This window comes from Medicago sativa, chromosome 4 (assembly GCF_051527215.1).
Source record: "Medicago sativa cultivar Bolivia chromosome 4, Bolivia_mono, whole genome shotgun sequence".
NCBI classification, from domain to species: Eukaryota; Viridiplantae; Streptophyta; class Magnoliopsida; order Fabales; family Fabaceae; genus Medicago; species Medicago sativa.
Window position 1 is genome coordinate 51,070,617 of NC_140752.1, and position 21,358 is coordinate 51,091,974.

A 21,358-nucleotide genomic window follows, 5' to 3' on the forward strand; every position below is an offset into this window, starting at 1 on the left:
GACAAAACAACACAAAATCACAAACAAATTCTACAAGTATTTTCTCTAACAATTTTCAGCATGCGAAATTCACATGCAACAATCCTAAATCCATCAACACAATTGCAACAAGAACTCACCAAATTTTTACAAGTTTTTATCAAGATTTTCAACAAAAATTAAAAGAAAAACATTAAACCAAGGCAAAAATAATTTTCCAGTATTTCTTGATCAATCTTGACATGCAATATGTCAAAATTGATCAAAAAGTACAAAGAAAATTATAAGAATTTTTTCAGAATTTTTATCAAAGGTTTTCAATCAAGCAGGGGTGTAAACAGTAAAATTTAACACAAACACGCAGGAAAGGGGGGGTGCGCGTAGCAAAACTCATGCAGGCATGGCAGTTGGGCTTTAGAGAGCAACTGGACCGGGTAGGGTACAAACCATGGGTTGAACCGGTTTGAGAGCATATATAAGCAAGAAACCGGTCCAAATTTCATTTTAAGCCTCCCTTTCTCTCTCTAACATTTCAAACTCTCTCTTCTCTCCCTAAAAACTGCAGATCATCGGAGAAGACAAGAGGGGGCGGTCGGAGCTGCTCCGACGCGGTGGTCGGCCGGAGAGCCGCAGCGTCGGAGTTTTTTTTTTTTTTTTGAAAATTTTTATATCAAAAGGCTCCACTCCTTCTCCTCTTTGCATTTCTTTCAACATTTTTCGAAAACAAACAACCACGAAGCCTAGATCTACAATCATAGATTCAAAAATTTTGGCATAAAGTGAAGCAAAAACCAAACGCCAATCATACCTTTGCTTGAATCGGAGAGAAAACAAAGCAAACACGACGAAAACTTCAAGAACCGAGCTGTTTAACGTGAATCCGAGCTTTCTTCACGTTTTGGTGTAATCTGCTCCCCTTCTTCCTTTCGGTTTCAATTTTGGCTTGTGAATGTTCTTTGCTGCGGTTTGTATCAGTGATTGAACGACTCGATTTGTTTGATTCGGACCAGTTTCTTCTCTTCCTCTTCTTTGCGGTTCCAAGCTCTTTATTCTTGCTACTTTCTGTTTCTATTACGGTTTGATTCTGTTTCTTCTTCCTTCCGATGCTTGATTCGAGACTTTGGAGGATTGCCGCGAATTTGAAGGATAGTGATGGTTTTGGTGTCGATTTGTGATTGTGTCGATGATGATTCTGTGGTTTAGTGTTAGATTGATGATGAGTATTAGTGAATTGGTGGAGGTTGAAGGTTGTTAGGGTGGAGGAGAGTGGTGGTTAGAGTGGTGGTTTAGGTCGGTTAGGGTGGCTGAGGGAATTGGTTACAGTGGAGAGAGTTGGTTAGAAGAGAGAGAAAGAAATTTTCTCTCTCTCTTTCTTCTGATTTTTTTTGTGAAATTTTTGGGAAGTGTGGAAAATGATTGGTGAATCTGATGACTTGGCATGTGACTGGGCTTTTATAGGTGATGTGTAAATTTCTGGACCAATGAGCACGCGCCACCTGGCCTGAACTAATGACTTGGACAAGTGGACTGATCTGCAAAATAATAAGAAACAAGGACCAAAATGCAAAATAATACAAAAGGACTAAAAATGCAAAAATTAGTAAAATTGAATTAAAAAATGCAATTTGAAATAAACGTAAAGTGAAACCAATAAAAAACACAAAATTGACTAAAATGAACCAACTATTTAAATGAGGTACTTCAAAGTAACCTCTCTCTGCCAAAATTCCGTGTGAAATGACCAAAATGCCCCTAGGGACTAACTAAAATGACTCGAAATGACTCAAATGCAATTTTTAAAATGGTTTTTTAACAAGGAATTAAAGCAAGAGTTTATACAGGAAAATTAAAAGACTCATAGACAATTTTTCAGAGATTAAACAGAGCTTTAACACTGGAAATGACTAAAATGCCCCTAGGGGCTAAACTGACTCAAAATGACTTTAAACGTAATTTTTGAAATGGATTTTGACATGGAATTAAACAAAAATTCATTCAAACCAATTGAAAGGACTCAGGGACAACTTTTCAAAGATTGAAAGAAATTTTAACATAGGAAATGACTAAAATGCCCCTAGGGGCTAAACTGACTCAAAATGACTTCAAATGTAATTTTTTGAAATGGATTTTAACATGAGACTGAAACAAGGACTTATACAAATCAAATGAAAAGACACAAACAATTTTCAAGGACTAAAATGAATTTGAATGCAGGAAATGACTAAGATACCCTTTTTCATGAATTTTGCAAATAACATTGAAATAAGATGCAGAGGAAGGTGCAATTGATCAAGGACAAATTCAAATGACTTGAAATGCAAGAAAAGAAGAATTGAGCTAGTATTTTTAGGTCCAAAATTAGGGTATAACAGCTGCCCCTATTTAAGTTTCTTTGTCCGGAGAGTCAAGAGACGAAGTCTTTGATTTGACGGGACGAAGACACTTAAATATTAACATTTGCACTGTTTTTGGACATAAAAATACGCTCTCAGATTTTCAAAATGTGAATGTCATGCAACGTTTTGATTATGAATGCAAGACAAACGAACTGGAGTCTACAGAGCATGCCATATCACTGGGGATTTAGGTAGACATTGACAGGGTAGACAAACCAGGGGACAAAAGATAGGTACAAGCTGTTCTTTGGATCGAACTCGCCACTTGACCATGGAATACAAACAGGAGATGGGTACAAGCTGTTCTTTGGATCGAACTTGCCGCTTGACTGGGAATAGAAATACAAGACAGGTACAAGCTGTTCTTTGGATCGAACTTGGCACTTGACCGGAGACATAGTCACATAGGAAGATACAAGCTGTTCTTTGGATCGAACTTGTCGCTTGATTGAAAACACAAACAGATAGGCAGATACAAACTGTTCTTTGGATCGAACTTGCCATTTGACCTGGAGGCATAGACAAAAAGTTGATACAAGCTGTTCTTTGGATCGAACTTGCGGCTTGATCAATATCACAACATGTAGGTTGGTGCAAACTGTTCTTTGGATCGAACTTGTCGTTTGACCAAGAACAAAACATAAGCAGGGTACAAACTGTTCTTTGGATCGAACTTGCCGTTTGACCGAAAACATATGCATATAAGCGGTACAAGCTGTTCTTTGGATCGAACTAGCCACTTGACCAATAACAAGACATATAACAAGATACCAATTGGAAGTTTGATTTGAAAAGATAGAAATTGAGAGTAAGTTGACATTGATTTGATTTGAAAATAGACATGACCATTATTGTTGGCCCAAAAGCAAATTGGGAGTGAATTAAAATTGATTGAGACATTGAATTGAATTGACAGTTTGAGATTGAAAGAAAGATTGAAAATTGAGATTGAAAGAGATATTTGAAAATTGGAATTAACAAAGACACAAACATAGACATAGACATAGACATAGACATTGAATCGAGAGTTGAAATTGAATTGAATTGGGAGTTGAGATTGAATTGAATTGAAATTGAGATTGGGTTGAATTGAGATTGAGATTAAGTTGAATTGGAAGTTGACATTGAATTGGATTGAGATTGAGATTGAATTGATTTGGAAGTTGAAATTGAATTGAATTGGGACTGGTACTAGGAATGCAACATGTATGTATGGTATAACAAGATTATTAAATGTATGAGCACATAAAATGCATGATTATGCATGTATGAATGCTTGAAATGCATGATTGGTTTGTAGTTTGACAGAGAAGTTTCACAGAGGCAGACGAAACATTGGAAGATTGGGCACGTAGTGGCTCGTGCTATAACATATTCATATGGAAATCCTCTTTGGAGAGACCGTCATTGGAAGACGTATCAAAACCATGGCTGAGGGCATAAAAACTTGTAGAGGAGGAACCTCGGAAAATTCTTGGATACAGGTCGCTGCTGTTAGGCGTGTCAGTGCTGGGTAAACATTGGATGTTCGCATCTGTGGTCAATGCTTTTCATATTACTTTATTCTTTCTTTTTCATTTTTCAATCCCATTTTTGCCTGAACCGCCCTTTCGGGTTTTCGATTCACCGGGAATAAATTCTTTTCATTGCCCCATTTTTGCCTGAATTGCCTTCATAGGTTGTCAATCAGCGGGGTGCTCATTTTTGCCTAAGTCGCCCTTTCGGGTTTTCAACTTAGCGAGCTTTTCATTTGCATTTTTTACTTTCGTTCTGTTTTTTCATTCTTGCCATTGACCACAGATCATCCTGGGGAATAACCTGCTCGTAACATGTATTTAAGTAGACATTGACACTCATTTATTCATGCATGTTTCACTGGAATGTACCCTATTGCTCAGGTTTGCTTTCAAAATAGACAGGAAAAGATTTTTCAATTTCCAAAAATGTTTGTTTCATACATTGACATTATCAAATAGGAAGAAAATATTTTGTATATAGCATTGAAAATAGAAAGAAAATAGAGTTTCAAACAAAAGTATAGGCTCAAATTGATGTAGAAGAGTGAGAGTCAGCCAAAGACATAACTCCACGGATTTACAAAGCTTGGAAAATGGTAATTTTATTGGTTGGTGGTACATTGAACACGATGACCGCTACATTTCATAGAAATTTTGAATTCACAAGTACAGAAGCTTCTGATGAAGACAATCATTGACAGCTGCAGATGCCCCAAAGGGGTGATGGTGATTTGCCAGATATAGTTACTTGTCTTTTATTATCAACCTCATTTTTGCATGAACCGCCCTTACGGGTTTTCGGCTCATCGAGGCGCTCATTTCTGCCTGAGTTACGTACAATCTCAGCGAGCTTTTTCATCATCATTTTTTTTGTCCCTAACTTTTGCCTGGATCGCCCTTTCGGGTTTTCGATCCACCGGGAAGCGCATTTTTGCCTAGGCCGCCCTTTCGGGTTTTCAACCTACCACGCTGTTCTTTTCTTTTTAGACAAAGTATTTCTTGACTATATCGGCATTAACAAGATTCGGAAGTTCGACACCATCCATGTGTGTAAGAATCAAAGCACCACCAGAGAAAGCCTTTTTGACAACATAAGGACCTTCGTAGTTAGGTGTCCACTTGCCCCTTGGGTCGGGTTGCTGTCTTATCCTCCTTTTCAATACAAGTTCGCCCTCCTTGAATTCTCGAGGTCGAACTTTCTTGTCAAAAGCATTCTTCATTCGCACTTGATACAACTGTCCATGAGCCATGACATCCATACGTTTCTCTTCAATCAAATTCAACTGGTCATACCGACTTTGACACCATTCAGCCTCAGTTAATTTTGCTTCCATGATCACTCGAAGAGACGGAATCTCCACTTCCAGAGGGAGAACTGCTTCCATGCCATATACTAAAGAGAAAGGGGTTGCCCCGGTTGAACTGTGCACTGTAGTACGGTAACCATGCAAGGCAAAAGGTAGAATCTCATGCCAATCTTTGTAAGTAGTGACCATCTTCTGAATAATCTTCTTGATATTCTTGTTAGCGGCCTCAACTGCACCATTCATCTGGGGCCTATAAGGAGAAGAGTTGTGATGTTCGATTTTGAATTCTTCACATAAAGCCTGCATCATGCTATTGTTCAGATTGGAACCATTGTCAGTGATGATCTTGTTGGGAACACCATATCGACAGATGATGTTATTCTTGATAAACTTCACTACCACTTGCTTGGTCACATTGGCATAGGAAGTAGCTTCAACCCACTTGGTGAAATAGTCAATTGCCACTAGAATGAAACGATGTCCGTTGGAAGCTTTTGGTTCAATTCTTCCGATCATGTCAATGCCCCACATAGAGAAAGGCCATGGGGAAGAGATAACGTTGAGGGCATGTGGAGGCACATGAATCTTGTCAGCATAAATTTGACATTTGTGGCATCTCTTGGCATGTTTGTGGCAGTCATGCTCCATAGTTATCCAATAATAGCCGGCTCTTAACAGTTTTCTTGACATGGGGTGACCCGTAGCATGGGTCCCAAAGGTGCCGTCATGTACATCGTGCATCAATTTCTCAGCTTCTTGTTTATCAACACATCTCAACAAGACCATGTCATAGTTCCTCTTGTATAGGATTTCTCGGTCCAGAAGGAATCTGCTAGCCCACCTCCTCAGGGTCTTTTTATCCCTGTTGGAAGCACCAGGTGGATATTCATGATTCTGCAAGAACTGTTTGATATTATGATACCAAGGTTTTCCATTATTCACATATTTATCATCTTGATCTGGCATATTTTCAATAGTGAACACATGTGCGGGTCTATCAAGACGCTGCACCTTGATTACAGGCACGTCATTCCAATGGTTCACACGAAACATGGAAGACAAAGTAGCAAGAGCGTCAGCCATCTGGTTTTCATCTCGAGGGATTTGGTGCAGCTCAACCTTGGTAAAGTATGTCAACAGACGTCTTGCATAGTCACGGTAAGGGATCAGCTTCTCATGATGAGTTTCCCATTCACCCTTTATCTGATTAATAACAAGTGCAGAATCTCCATAGACATCAAGGTGCTTAATTCTCAGGTCAATGGCTTCTTCAATGCCCAAGATGCATGCTTCATATTCAGCTATATTGTTCGTGCATTCAAAAGTTATTCGTGCGGTGAAAGGAATGTGGTGCCCCTGTGGAGTTATAATAATGGCCCCAATCCCTTTACCATAAGCATTGACAGCACCATCAAATACCAATCCCCATTTGCTATTAGGATCCGGCCCTTCATTAATTAGTGGTTCATCACAGTCTTTTGCTTTCAGATACATAATCTCTTCATCAGGGAAATCAAACTTAATCGGCTGGTAATCATCAAGAGGTTGACGAGCAAGATGCTCAGCAAGGATTCTTCCTTTGATTGCTTTCTGAGCTTTGTACACAATATCATATTTAGACAACAACATTTGCCAACGTGCAATCTTTCCAGTAACAGCAGGCTTTTCAAAGATGTACTTGATTGGATCCATTCGGGGATATCAACCAAGTTGTATGATTCACCATATAATGACGCAAGCGTTTGGCAGCCCAAGCTAAAGCACAAGTCTTTTCAAGCATTGTATACCGAGTCTCACAGTCGGTGAACTTCTTGCTCAGATAGTAGATAGCATGTTCTTTCTTTCCAGTCTCATCTTGTTGACCGAGAACACAACCTACGGAATCATTTAACACTGACAGGTACATAATCAAAAGCCTTCCTTCCATTGGCGGGACAAGGATAGGTGGTTCCAACAAGTATTCTTTAATGCTATCAAAAGCTTCCTGACATTCATCATTCCATACAACCGGTTGATTCTTTCTGAGCAGCTTGAAAATTGGTCCACAGGTAGTAGTCATGTGAGATATGAATCTTGAGATATAATTCAGGCGTCCGAGGAAACCTCTGACTTGCTTTTCAGTTTGAGGGGCCGCAATCTCTCTGATGGCTCGGACTTTATCAGGATCAACTTCAATGCCTCTTTGGCTGACAATGAAGCTTAGCAACTTCCCAGATCTTACACCAAATGTGCATTTGTTGGGATTCAACCGCAGCTTGTACTTTCTCAATCTTTCAAACATCTTTTTCAAATACACAACATGATGCTCCTCATCACTTGATTTCACAATCATGTCATCAACATATACTTCAATCTCTTTGTGAATCATATCATGAAACAGAGTTGTCATGCCTCTTTGATACGTTGCACCAGCATTTATTAAGCCGAACGGCATCACCTTATAATAGAATGTTCCCCATGGAGTGATGAAGGACGTCTTTTCTCTATCTTCAGATGACATCCGTATCTGGTTATAGCCAGAGAAACCATCCATAAAGGAGAACACTTTGGATTGGGCAGTACTGTCAACATGCACATCAATATGAGGCAGTGGGAAGTTATCTTTCAGACTGGCTTTATTCAAATCTCTGTAATCAACGCACATTCGAACTTTCCCATCTTTCTTCGGCACTGGTACAATGTTGGCAATCCATTTAGGATATTCAGCTGTCATGAGGAAACCCGCATCAATTTGCTTCTGCACCTCAGCCTTGATCTTAAGAGCCATGTCTGGACGAGACCTTCTCAATTTCTGTTTGACAGGAGGACATTCAGGTCTTGTCGGTATCCAATGTTCCACAATCTTGGGATCTAGGCCCGGCATATCTTCATAGGACCATGCAAAGACATCTGGATAATCATGGAGAAGCTGAGTAATCTTCTTTTTCACTTCTGGCTCGAGTGCATCACCAATCTTGATCTCCCGCTTGTTCTCTTCAGTATCCAGGTTGATGAGCTCAATCTCTTCCTGGTGAGGCTGAATGGCGCTTCTTTCTTGCTCAAGCAGTCGAGTGATCTCATATGGTATCTCTTCATCATCTTCCTCATCTTCAGCTTCATACACATGGAATTCAAAATTTGGAGGAACCATAGGGTCATTGTGTTCAACGGGTTTATTGTGGTTCAATCTGCATAATATGATTGGGATGATTTTAGAAAAAATGTTTTTCATGCAGATTTTTGAAATTAATAAGAAAATACAGATGTTTTGGTTTTTTCTGGCATTACCATTATTTCCAAGAAAAAAGCACTAAAAAGTAAAACACAAAGAGTCGTGAGAAAGACGACAACTTTTATTGATAACGGCAATGCCGAAACAAACATACCCTTACAATGATATCACTTTCGCCTTGGGCAGAGCGAAAGGATTGTTATTTTGAAAACAAAAGCATGAGCAACAAGACACATTACATGGAAGCATGCATGACTAAAGGAACATCAATTGCCTCCCAATTTCTCACAGTGCCTCCTGGTATAACAAATGTAGGCACATAACTACTTTCAGCAGCATCTTCAACAATAGCATTAATGAACCCAGCACTATAGAAAGTTCCTGTTGAAACACCCGAGGTCGGGGAGAACCCAAGGCCTTCTTTGCGCTTGTTTTCGAAAATCTGTATCACTTTGCCCCAACCGGCAGCTTGCCCTTCTTGAACAGCTTTTTGGGCGTCTTTCAATGAAGCCATACTAGCACTGGCTCTCCGGGGTTCTGCACCTTCAACAATCAAGTCTTGAAATGAAGTCCCTTCAGCGGACCCTGCTTCAACACAAGAGAAAGATGACACTTGGCTAACCAGATATGCTTCTTCACCATGTACAGTGACAAGCTTACCGTTCCTCACAAACTTGAGTTTCTGATGTAGGGTAGATGTTACCGCCCCAGCATCATGAATCCATGGCCTTCCAAGGAGGCAACTATAAGAAGCATTAATATCCATGACTTGGAAAGTGATCTGGAATGTCTCGGGACCAATGGAAATCGGCAGATCTACCTCTCCAAGAACATCTTTACGAGATCCGTCAAAAGCCTTAACCAAATAGCTGCTTCCCCTTAGAGAAATTCCATGATGGCTCAACTGTCTCAGTGTAGACTCAGGCATTACATTCAAGGATGATCCAGTGTCCACCAGCACGTTGGATATCATGTCAGACTTACAGTGCACCGAGATATGCAAAGCTAAGTTGTGGTGTTTCCCTACTTCGGGGAGCTCATCGTCACCAAACCCCAAGTTGTTGCAAGCAGTAATGTTACCCACTATTCCATTGAACTGATCCACGGAGACTTCATGATCAACATAGGCCTGTTCCAGTACTTTCATCAACACTTTCCTGTGAGCTTCTGAGCTCAGGAGCAGAGACAAGATGGATATTTTTGACGGAGTTTGCAGTAGCTGGTCTACAATCTTATAATCGCTCTTTCTGATAAGCCTCAGAATTTTGTCCAGATTAGACTCTTCAATAGACTGGCCTGATGGGCCGGCATTCTTGTCAACAAGAGGAGCAACTGGCGGAGTTATTGTAGCAACAGGGGTAACCACCTTCTTTTGGAACAAGGGTGGACGGACTTTTCCGCTTCTCAGAGCTGTAATTTCTCCAGCAACGTTATCAACCGTAGCTGGGGATACCAGAGGCACTTCCACCCCATTCTCAATCATAGTTGCATTATACTTGTAAGGGATTGCCTTTGTAGAGGCATAAGATACCGGACCAGGCAACCTGATCACTAAGGGTTCAACATTCCTTGTCTGAGATATACTTTCAGTGGGAGAATCATGAAACACTGGCACGATCACACAAACATCACTGGCAATCAAGTGTTTACCATCCATTAGGCTCTGTATATCATCTTGCACCACACAACAACCCATAGGATTTTGAAGACATTCTGAACAAGAAGCATGATCGTGATTGAACAAAGAAGCCTGGCAAAGTTTGACATGTAGCGGTACCAAGGGAGTAGCGACATTACGGACATCCAACATGGAAGCCTCTCTAGGAACAGGAACTCCTTCGAAAGCCTCTATCATGTTAACTGCAGCATGATTTGGAAGTGGGTTGTCAAGAACATGAGGAACACTATTTTCAAAAGTCAACCGTCCTCTGTCTATCAGATCCTTTACAACGTACTTCAGAGCATAACAACCTTCCACATCGTGGCCTTGAGCGCCCTGATGGAATTCACATGTGAGATCCTGTCGGAACCTAGGAGGCAATGACGTAGGCAGAGGCTTGCCTGGTCTGGTGACGCAGTGGCCTTTAGCGAGTAGAGTTGGGAGCAGATCAGCATACCGCATTGGTATTGGTGGAAAATAAGTCTTGGGCCGAGGACCCTGTTGTTGCTACTGTTGCTGTTGAGCAGGAGGCTGCTGTTGTACCTGCTGAGTAATGGCATTAACGGGCACTGGTGGTTGACCCGGTGGCAGAGGATATTGCTGGTAGAATGGTGGGAAGAAGGGATGTTGAGAGTACTGCATGTATTGATAGGGCAGAGGTAACTGAGTAGCATTAGCAGGTGTAGACTGATTACCAGATACCATCCCTACTTCGGATTCTTTCTTCTTATGGTGGCCATTACCGTACTTCTTAGGTGCACTAGCTGAAGATTCTCCCTTTTCAAGAACAATGATACCTTCTCTGACAGCCTCCTCTAGACGAGTTCCCATAGTAACCATATTGGAGAAATAATTTGGAGCAGAGACTATCATTCTTTCAACATATTCCTTCTTCAAAGTTTTTAGGAAGGTCTGTGTCAGTTCTTCCTCATCAAGCCGAGGAGAAACACGGGCAGCTGCCCCTCTCCACCTCTGAGCATATTCACGGAAGGTTTCATCTGACTTTTGAGACAAAGACTTAAGAGAATCCCTATTTGGTTTCAAGCGGGTGTTGAACTCATAGTGATTTTCAAAGGCAGCAGCGAGTTCCTCAAAAGTATGGATATTGTCTTTGCTTAAACCAGTGTACCAGTCTGCCGCATCTTCCATCATGCTATCCTGGAAGCAGTGGATCATCAGCGCATCATTATCTGCGTAGTTGGCCATCTTTCGGACGTACCGGATGACATGGCTATGCGGACAAGAAGTTCCATTGTATTTGTCAAAATCTGGCACTTTGAACTTCTTAGGAACCTCAAATCAGGATACCAAGCATATATCACGAGCCTTAGCAGAAACACCGTTCCCACGGCTAGCTTTGACCTCACGGAGTTCTCCAGCTAACTCTCTTAACTGTTTTCTCATAGCCTCCATCATAGGGTCTTGTCCACGCGGAGTGTCAACATCAATCACCTGCTGCACAGTGTGTACAACAGGATCGGTAACAACAGTAGTCATTTGAGGCATAGAGATAGGTGTAGAGGCAAAAGTTGTCACGGGAATCTGTCCTTGATTGCCAATACCAGAAATACTGGCCGCAGTATTAGGAGCATAGAAAGCTGAGAGTTCATAAGGGCGTCCATTGGGCATAACAAACCGAGCATCAGACATCACAGTAGACAGTGGGATAGATGGAATCACTTCAGTAGAGGTTGGGACAGATGTGGCTGGTTGTTCTTGTGCAGCCATCATAGTAGACATAGTGTCATGAGCCTTAGCCAAGTCTTCTTTCATAGCAGCCAATTCGGCACGGAGCTGAGCATTTTCTTCTTCAAAGTTAGCCATGTTTCTTCTCTTGAATAATCTTGTTTGATGAACTCTATCTGGTTGATAAACCTTACGAGCACGAGCCACTTTTCAGACTGCGGCAGAAGAACCAGGAGGCAATGAACACGAGAGAAGTCTTTTGTGACTAATGAATGCATATGATGCATGAGATGTGTTAATGCATATGCAAAAAGACTCTTTTTGTGTTATCGATGGGTTTTAGACAAATTAGAAATTTGTAAACATTACTAAACAACTGAAACATCAAAACCAGACAAAACAATCAAACATCATAGAGTCTTACAAGATGATTCCCTTTGAAATACTAAGCCAAGGGATAGACTTTGAAATGTAGAACAACATAAACAATTGGAAATAACAACAGGAAATGGAAATCCTCAAGCATAGGAAGTGGAAGCATCATCCTCAGACTCAGACTCAGACTCATAACTGCAGTATCGTGCATAGAAGTTACGGGCACCCCTAGCCCTCTTGGAGTCTCTCATAAGCAACTTATCCTTTTCCTCAATTTCCTTCCTAGCTTTAGCCAACTCTTTCTTTAGTGTCAAGACCTCATGAGTCTTCTGCTCATCCTTTCCATCCAAAGTCATGATCAAGTTTTCAGCCTCATAGTATCTAGTCCTCCACTGATGCTTCTCCCGACTCTCCATAGCTAGATGCTCCTGATACATCTCCTGAGTAGGTGGTAGTAGAGGCAAAGGCATGGTTGGAATAGATGCAGACACATACCTCATGGCGGGGTAAGGCATACCAATCTTCTCAGCTTGGTTTATCACCCACTGTGTATAGGCCTCATGAGCAATACCGGACCTCACACCCATATGCTTCACCCCTTTCTTCCGAAGTTTAGACCAAGCCTCTATGAAATCCTCTCTTATTCCTGTGGGTGCATTGGAGTAGTGGAAGAAGTAAGGAGATGTAGCAAGATTGATGGGCTTTTCTTTCATCGGGAAACCAAATTGTCGCAAGGCAAGCTCCAGGTTATAGTTGATTCCACCCCGGGTACCAAGAAGAGGTACATTAAGAAACTTCCCACCACCGAAGATGATTTCCTTGACTCTAGCAGCGGGAGTGAGCCAAACCACTTCATTAGGGGTGAGAGCCATGATCCTCTGTGAAATAGTCCAATTCTCTGGATTATCATGGAAAGACTTCAGAAGGTGCGAAATAAACCACCTATAGAGGAGAGGTACACAACAAAGAATGTATCCACAACCCTTGCCGGATCTATCGTGAATAGCATGGTATGTGTCAGCTAGCAAGGTAGGAACCGGATTCTTGGAGTGGAAGATCATAATAGCATTCATATCCACGAAGTCATCAAGATTTGGAAAGAGAATAAGCCCATAGATGAGGAGTGCAAGAATAGCTTCAAGAGTGTCTTGACAAGTGGTTTTGAGGTTGGCTTTCTCAAGTAGATACTTCGAAGTGAACCCTCGGATGTGAGCCTTAGTGACAAGATTCTTGGAGACATCGGTGGTCTTGAGATAGAGATCTTTAGCAATAACCAGTGGAGTAGGGGGATTCTCAAGTCCCGCGAAAGGTACCCCCTTAGCAATAGATAGATCCATTAAGCAAGAATAAGCCTCGAGTGTGGGCACCAACTGAAAGTCGGGAAAAGTGAAGCACCGATAGTCCCGATCATAGAATTGCACTAGAGTGTGCACAAGCTTCTCATCCACATTAGTCTGGAGAAGAGTAAGTAAAGCCCCGTAACGATGTCGGAAACCAGTCGGATCCTCGATCTTGAGTGCCAAATCTCTCAAACTAGCCAAATCCACTTCCTTGAACTTGTAGGACTTAGTCTTCCCCATTCCTACAATGTTTACAAATTCAATTTGTCTAAGCCCTTCGATAAAATGCATGGAAAAAGTCTATGCATGTATGCATGATTATGTTCAAGTACGGAGAAAACATGGTGGGTTGAAATTCAAAGTCAAGGAGTCATGGGTGGACACGGTGTCCGGTAAAACTAGGGCTTTGGATAATAGTAACTGGGTGCTAAAAAGGTTCCCAAGTTGCAACCTCTCCGACGTATATCATGGTGCCACGAGACAAACACTCGCTCCATGATTATCCGTAAGAAGGTCTAACTTGAGTGTAGTATTGCGTGACGACTAAAATTCGAGACAACACTCGGTTTAGCCTCCGCACTACATCCTAGAAAATGGCCATGGATGGGTTTGGTTATCTAAGGTTCATAGCGTCATAGAACAATCAGAAGTAAAGTGCCTAAACGCGACAACACGCACCGACAACATCACCCCCAAAATGCCTCAGCTATGTGGGATTGATCGCATAATCCAAAACACGAGGCGACCCCCGGAATATATTGTCGATTATATCCCCCCTAAATCCTAAGTTCACTCAGCCCGGGTGTAGGACTCTTGATATTCTCACCCCACACGTTTGCGAGAAATTAAACATTTATTCACATAGGAAAACAAGTAAAAGAAGCAAGTAAAAACGAAAGCGCAAGCGTGGAACTAAAGACTAGGCGTAACTCTCGAATCTCCCCAGTGAAGTCGCCAACTGTTTTATCTTGGTTTTCGGGTGTCAAACATTGATTACGTTTGAACCTTTTTAACCTTTGATATCTCATTTTTTCTTGGGAAGGGAAAAAATAAGCAAAACCCTTGAGAATCGAGGTCCGGGAGTTGTTTTTGCTACGGGAAGGTGTTAGGCACCCATAACGACTATAGTATCCTATAGGAACCGTCTTTATTTTCTACGCGCGCGCTTTATTTATGCTATTTGAAAAGTGATATTTACACCTAAGAGTTCACTAAGTCAAGAATTGGAGGGAGAAGAAGATGTTTGAATTTTGTTTTATTTGAATTGAAGGAATGTTGTTTCCTTGCCTACGTACCCTTTTAAGGGATCAAATCCACCGTAGTTCTCTTCCAAAAGATGTTTTTGTTTTTGTTGGTTGATTTTAAGTTTGAAAATTGGAATTTTGAAGAATGAGGGAGAGAGGCCTCAAGGGCATAAGATTGTGAAATTGTGAGGTTGAGTTAGTTATTTTGCAAAAGAAAGTCTAAGTATGATTAAGAATTTGTTAAGATTTTTGTTTAAGAAAATAAAAGGAAAATCAATGGGATTTTGATCCCAAAGTTTATTTAGAAAATTATTTGAGTGATGTTGTTCATATTTTTTTGGAAAAAGGATTTTTGCCTAAGTTTCAAAGTTCCTAGACATACATCTAAGCATACAATCACCTAAACATACATCTAGGCATGCATACCCTAAACATACATCTAAAGTGAGGTGTGTGCATGTGTCGGTGCTTGTGTCGGTGTACATCATTAGAGTCCATTGTCCTTTACATCATGCTCTAGATACATGCTATGGTCTTGCAAGAATTAAAAAATTGCATGAAGTAAAATACACCACCCTAAGTTTTTACATGCTAAGCCTTGGTGAAAATTAAATTGCAAGAGACTGAAGATGAATGTGAGATGAGATAGGGATGTCTATGAAATGCTTATGGAACAAGAAATAAAAGGTTAGTAGTAATAGGCATTGAATAGTGGGAAAAAAATTGGCAAGAAAAATAAAGCACATCAACATGGTAAAAAGCAACAAAAAAAGTGGCAAAAATTCACCTAGTAAAGCACCAAAATTCCAAGGCAAATGCAAGGCCTATAATTCTCACATTTTGACACTTTTCAATGATTTTGTGTTCAGCCCTAATGTGAGTGTTACAAGGAAATTATGAGCCAAGGAATTATGGTACATTATTAAGCCAATCTTGCACTAAATCACACATTAAAAATAACAAGTAACTTGCTACATAAGCAATCAATTATCATACATCTAAAACAACAACAAAACACCAAATCAAGCATCAAACAAAACTCCAAGATGATTCAACACACCACAATTATTATGAGCCAAAAGATTGGAACCGAAATATGCAAAAAAAACTTCATAAATTGGACAAAACAACACAAAATCACAAACAAATTCTACAAGTATTTTCTCTAACAATTTTCAGCATGCGAAATTCACATACAACAATCCTAAATCCATCAACACAATTGCAACAAGAACTCACCAAATTTTTACAAGTTTTTATCAAGATTTTCAACAAAAATTAAAAGAAAAACATTAAACCAAGGCAAAAATAATTTTCCAGTATTTCTTGATCAATCTTGACATGCAATATGTCAAAATTGATCAAAAAGTACAAAGAAAATTATAAGAATTTTTTCAGAATTTTTATCAAAGTTTTTCAATCAAGCAGGGGTGTAAACAGTAAAATTTAACACAAACACGCAGGAAAGGGGGGGTGCGCGTAGCAAAACTCATGCAGGCATGGCAGTTGGGCTTTAGAGAGCAACTGGACCGGGTAGGGTACAAACCATGGGTTCAACCGGTTTGAGAGCATATATAAGCAAGAAACCGGTCCAAATTTCATTTTAAGCCTCCCTTTCTCTCTCTAACATTTCAAACTCTCTCTTCTCTCCCTAAAAACTGCAGATCATCGGAGAAGACAAGAGGGGGCGGTCGGAGCTGCTCCGACGCGGTGGTCGGCCGGAGAGCCGCCGCGTCGGAGCTTTTTTTTATTTTTTTTTGAAAATTTTTATATCAAAAGGCTCCACTCCTTCTCCTCTTTGCATTTCTTTCAACATTTTTCGAAAACAAACAACCACGAAGCCTAGATCTACAATCATAGATTCGAAAATTTTGGCATAAAGTGAAGCAAAAACCAAACGCCAATCATACCTTTGCTTGAATCGGAGAGAAAACAAAGCAAACACGACGAAAACTTCAAGAACCGAGCTGTTTAACGTGAATCCAAGCTTTCTTCACGTTTTGGTGTAATCTGCTCCCCTTCTTCCTTTCGGTTTCGATTTTGGCTTGTGAATGTTCTTTGTTGCGGTTTGTATCAGTGATTGAACGGCTCGATTCGTTTGATTCTGACCAGTTTCTTCTCTTCCTCTTCTTTGCGGTTCCAAGCTCTTTATTCTTGCTACTTTTTGTTTCTATTACGGTTTGATTCCGTTTCTTCTTCCTTCCGATGCTTGATTCGAGACTTTGGAGGATTGCCGCGAATTTGAAGGATAGTGATGGTTTTGGTGTCGATTTGTGATTGTGTCGATGATGATTATGTGGTTTAGTGTTAGAGTGATGATGAGTATTAGTGAATTGGTGGAGGTTGAAGGTTTTTAGGGTGGAGGAGAGTGGTGGTTAGAGTGGTGGTTTAGGTCAGTTAGGGTGGCTGAGGGAATTGGTTACGGTGGAGAGAGTTGGTTAGAAGAGAGAGAAAGAAATTTTCTCTCTCTCTCTTTCTTCTGATTTTTTTTGTGAAATTTTTGGGAAGTGTGGAAAATGATTGGTGAATCTGATGACTTGGCATGTGACTGGGCTTTTATAGGTGATGTGTAAATTTCTGGACCAATGAGCACGCGCCACCTGGCCTGAACTAATGACTTGGACAAGTGGACTGATCTGCAAAATAATAAGAAACAAGGACCAAAATGCAAAATAATACAAAAGGACTAAAAATGCAAAAATTAGTAAAATTGAATTAAAAAATGCAATTTGAAATAAACGTAAAGTGAAACCAATAAAAAACACAAAATGGACTAAAATGAACCAACTATTTAAATGAGTTACTTCAAAGTAACCTCTCTCTGCCAAAATTTCGTGTGAAATGACCAAAATGCCCCTAGGGATTAAAATGACTCGAAATGACTCAAATGCAATTTTTAAAATGGTTTTTTAACAAGGAATTAAAGCAAGAGTTTATACAGGCAAATTAAAAGACTCAGAGACAATTTTTCAGAGATTAAACAGAGCTTTAACACTGGAAATGACTAAAATGCCCCTAGGGGCTAAACTGACTCAAAATGACTTTAAACGTAATTTTTGAAATGGATTTTGACATGGAATTAAACAAAAATTCATTCAAACCAATTGAAAGGACTCAGGGACAACTTTTCAAAGATTGGAAGAAATTTTAACATAGGAAATGACTAAAATGCCCCTAGGGGCTAAACTGACTCAAAATGACTTCAAATGTAATTTTTTGAAATGGACTTTAACATGAGAGTGAAACAAGGACTTATACAAATCAAATGAAAAGACACAAACAATTTTCAAGGACTAAAATGAATTTGAATGCAGGAAATGACTAAGATACCCTTTTTCATGAATTTTGCAAATAACATTGAAATAAGATGCAGAGGAAGGTGCAATTGATCAAGGACAAATTCAAATGACTTGAAATGCAAGAAAAGAAGAATTGAGCTAGTATTTTTAGGTCCAAAATTAGGGTATAACAATATGAACTGTAGACCAAGCTTGCAATCCTTTTTGTTCACAAAATTCCAATTTCCGACAAAATCCGAAAAACCAAAAACGGCACAATTCAAGTTTCAAACCAAATAGAAAATCTAAGTTTCAATAAAGTCAAGTTTGTTCCAGTAGAAAAGTAAGTGAAAACAGCAAAGGAACACTTCAAAACGATCGCCTATGACCCATACACGACTAATCCCAAGCACCCGGACACGGAACAACGTTCCCGTTGTCATGTCCTAGGCGCTTGGTGCTAGAGGTGCAGCGTCTAGTGCTAGCTCTCTGACTATGGGCGCCTAGCCCCCTTGCTCAGGCGCAGCGCTCCGTAAACGCACGTTTTCGCGTGTTTCGGCCTCGGGTCTTCGCCATTTTCGCCCAAAAATCAAAGGTTTAAGTCCCTCATTCATAAAAAATGATCCAAGGCATGACCCGGGGATCTAACACATCGAATACACTTGTTTTGCGGCATTTGAATAAGTTTTGAAATTGATTTAAAATGGTTTTTCTCAAAACAACAAGTCTTAACAACAACAATAACAACAATTCATCTCTTCCAATTCAACACAATCCAACAACAACAACTCAACATAATTCATACCCAATCATGATATGACATTATCAACAACAATCAACCACAACCACAACTTATAATCATGCATTCCATCACAATTCAACAACAACATGTCATAATTCATCAATTGAGCACAATTCACAAACTACCCATTTATATATATCATGAACATGCAAATTCATCATCAACAATTCAATTATCATCAAATTAACATGCTCAAACATATCACTACAACATGAGCACGAATTTCAACGGTTGGGTTCACAATAATCACTTATTCAAATAAGCACTTATGCATAGAAAAAGAGAGAAGAAACTAACTAAGAGATTATGCTTGAAATCTAACCCCCCTACCTCAATAAGCAATAATCCTAGCAAAAGCTTCAATTAAGCTCCTAGAATCTCTAACTCCTATTGGTTCTTCAAGCTTTCTCCCTTCTAACCCTTTTTCTCCTTCTCTTGAACTCTCTCTCTACCTCTCTCAAATTCTTATGAAATGAAAACCTATTTTTCTCTAAAGACTAGAACTTATATAGGCTCCTCACAATTGGGCTTAACCCTTAATGTCTTAATGGGCTTAACCCGTTTACTAAACCATTTACAAAATGTTTCTACTCACTTAACGGTAAAATGATAATAACGATCACTTACCGGCTCACAACTAATTACCATACTAGTAACTTAGTAAAATAATGGTTCTCACTTGAAACACTAAAAATAATCCTTACCATGAAATTAGTAAATTACCCTTACTTACAAAATGACCAAAATACCCTTTTTGCACTAAAACCCATTAAAATGCACCCAATGATAAATAATCACACACAAGCACATAAAAACACATATTAAAACAATTAAAATAAATCTAGTGAAAAATCGGGCTGTTACATGTGATATGAGTGTCCTAAGATGCATAGATGGGTAAATCTAAGGAACCTTGACTTCATTGCCTTGGGAAATGGTGGAAAGCCAACATAAAGTCTATGTTTTCAATTACCTTTAAGGTGGTAAGACCCCACACGTAATAATCACCGTGTGACCAGCAGGTGCAACCAAACATTGGAGGGATAGACCTAGTTAACCGGGAAGTATAGACCCCACACGTAAGGATCACCATGTGATCAACAGGTGCATCTTCCAACCTATTAGGTTAGTCTCGTCCCAACAACCTCATCCCTTATATAGTCTACTTAAGATAAATAAACGACGACATTACTATTATTTAATATCCAACAATATAAATAGGGGGATTTGAAGAATCCTAACCGCTGCTTACTTTTCTGCAACCAAAAACAGGTAAACATGCTCTTTTGCAAATAGATAAAATTGCAAGTTTCTAACACTTAACTCTTTTATTATATTGTCGACTTAAAAATAAGTAACACGAATTGTTTGGACGAAACGATAATCCTTGTGGATACGATACTATATTTATCACTTTATTACTTGATAAACGATTTGGTACAGATGCCTAATCCGACCATCAAGTTTTTGGCGCCGTTGCCGGAGATTGTTGATATTTTCGACTAAGCGATTCAAATTACTTATTTTCTATCTTTATTTTTCAGTCATTTATTTTTCCGCATTTTATTTTTCTGTTTTCAAAAATTCAAAAATACAAAAAAAAAATCAAAAATTTAAAAATAACAAAAAAATTTAGTCCGAGTTGAGTAATTTTATTTTTAGAGTCTAGTTATCATTTAGTTTATTACTAACATAGTTTATTTTTTTTTTCCATTTGCATTTAGTTTGATTGTTTCCATTTAGTATTAACCATTTTTCTTTTTGTTTTCCCAATTAGGAACTAACCCCATCTCATTTTTCTTTTTTCTGTTTAGAGTCATAGTTTAGGTTATTAATATTTTTCATTGCATTTTAGAGAGTCGTAAAAATAACGGTTGTTATAATATCTACATTAGATCGAGTCTAGTTTTAATTAGGTTATTTTCCATAGAGACATAGTTGTAGCTTCGTACAATGCACATGGGAATGTTGCAGGTAATGGAGTAGTGGTCGTACAAGGTTGTCCTTCTGTGTACCTTCACTAAAAGTGACATCAATTGACCTTCTGATATCTTCAGAGTCATTATGCATGATCTTCAGAATAATTAAGGCTTGATCTTCAAGGCTTTAACTCCTTTGTCCTTTAGCTTGTCCAGATCCTGAGAGTCTGGATGATCTTCAGAGTCTGACTTCTTCAGATTCTGACTTGCAACGTAGCTTCTCAAGAAAATCATTGCTCTTCAATTTGTTCTTTTAGAACCAATACTTTGATTAAGACATAATAAATTATAGTCTATGGTCCTGCACACTTGAACAAATATTTGCATATCTCATTGAACTTTTAATACATTGTTATCATCAAAACTCAAGAGGCATTGTTTAAACTTATTTTGTTCCAACATAGCATGATATCTATCCTCACATAGGACATCACTATTGCTCGAAGTCATCACTCTTATCATAAGAGCAACGACTTGGGGGGCTACTATTTGGACTGCCCAAAGGCTTATACTCACAACAGTCCAGGCCCAATAAACAAGCTCAACTTAGTATTGAGTCAATTACTAACTAACTTCACACTCCC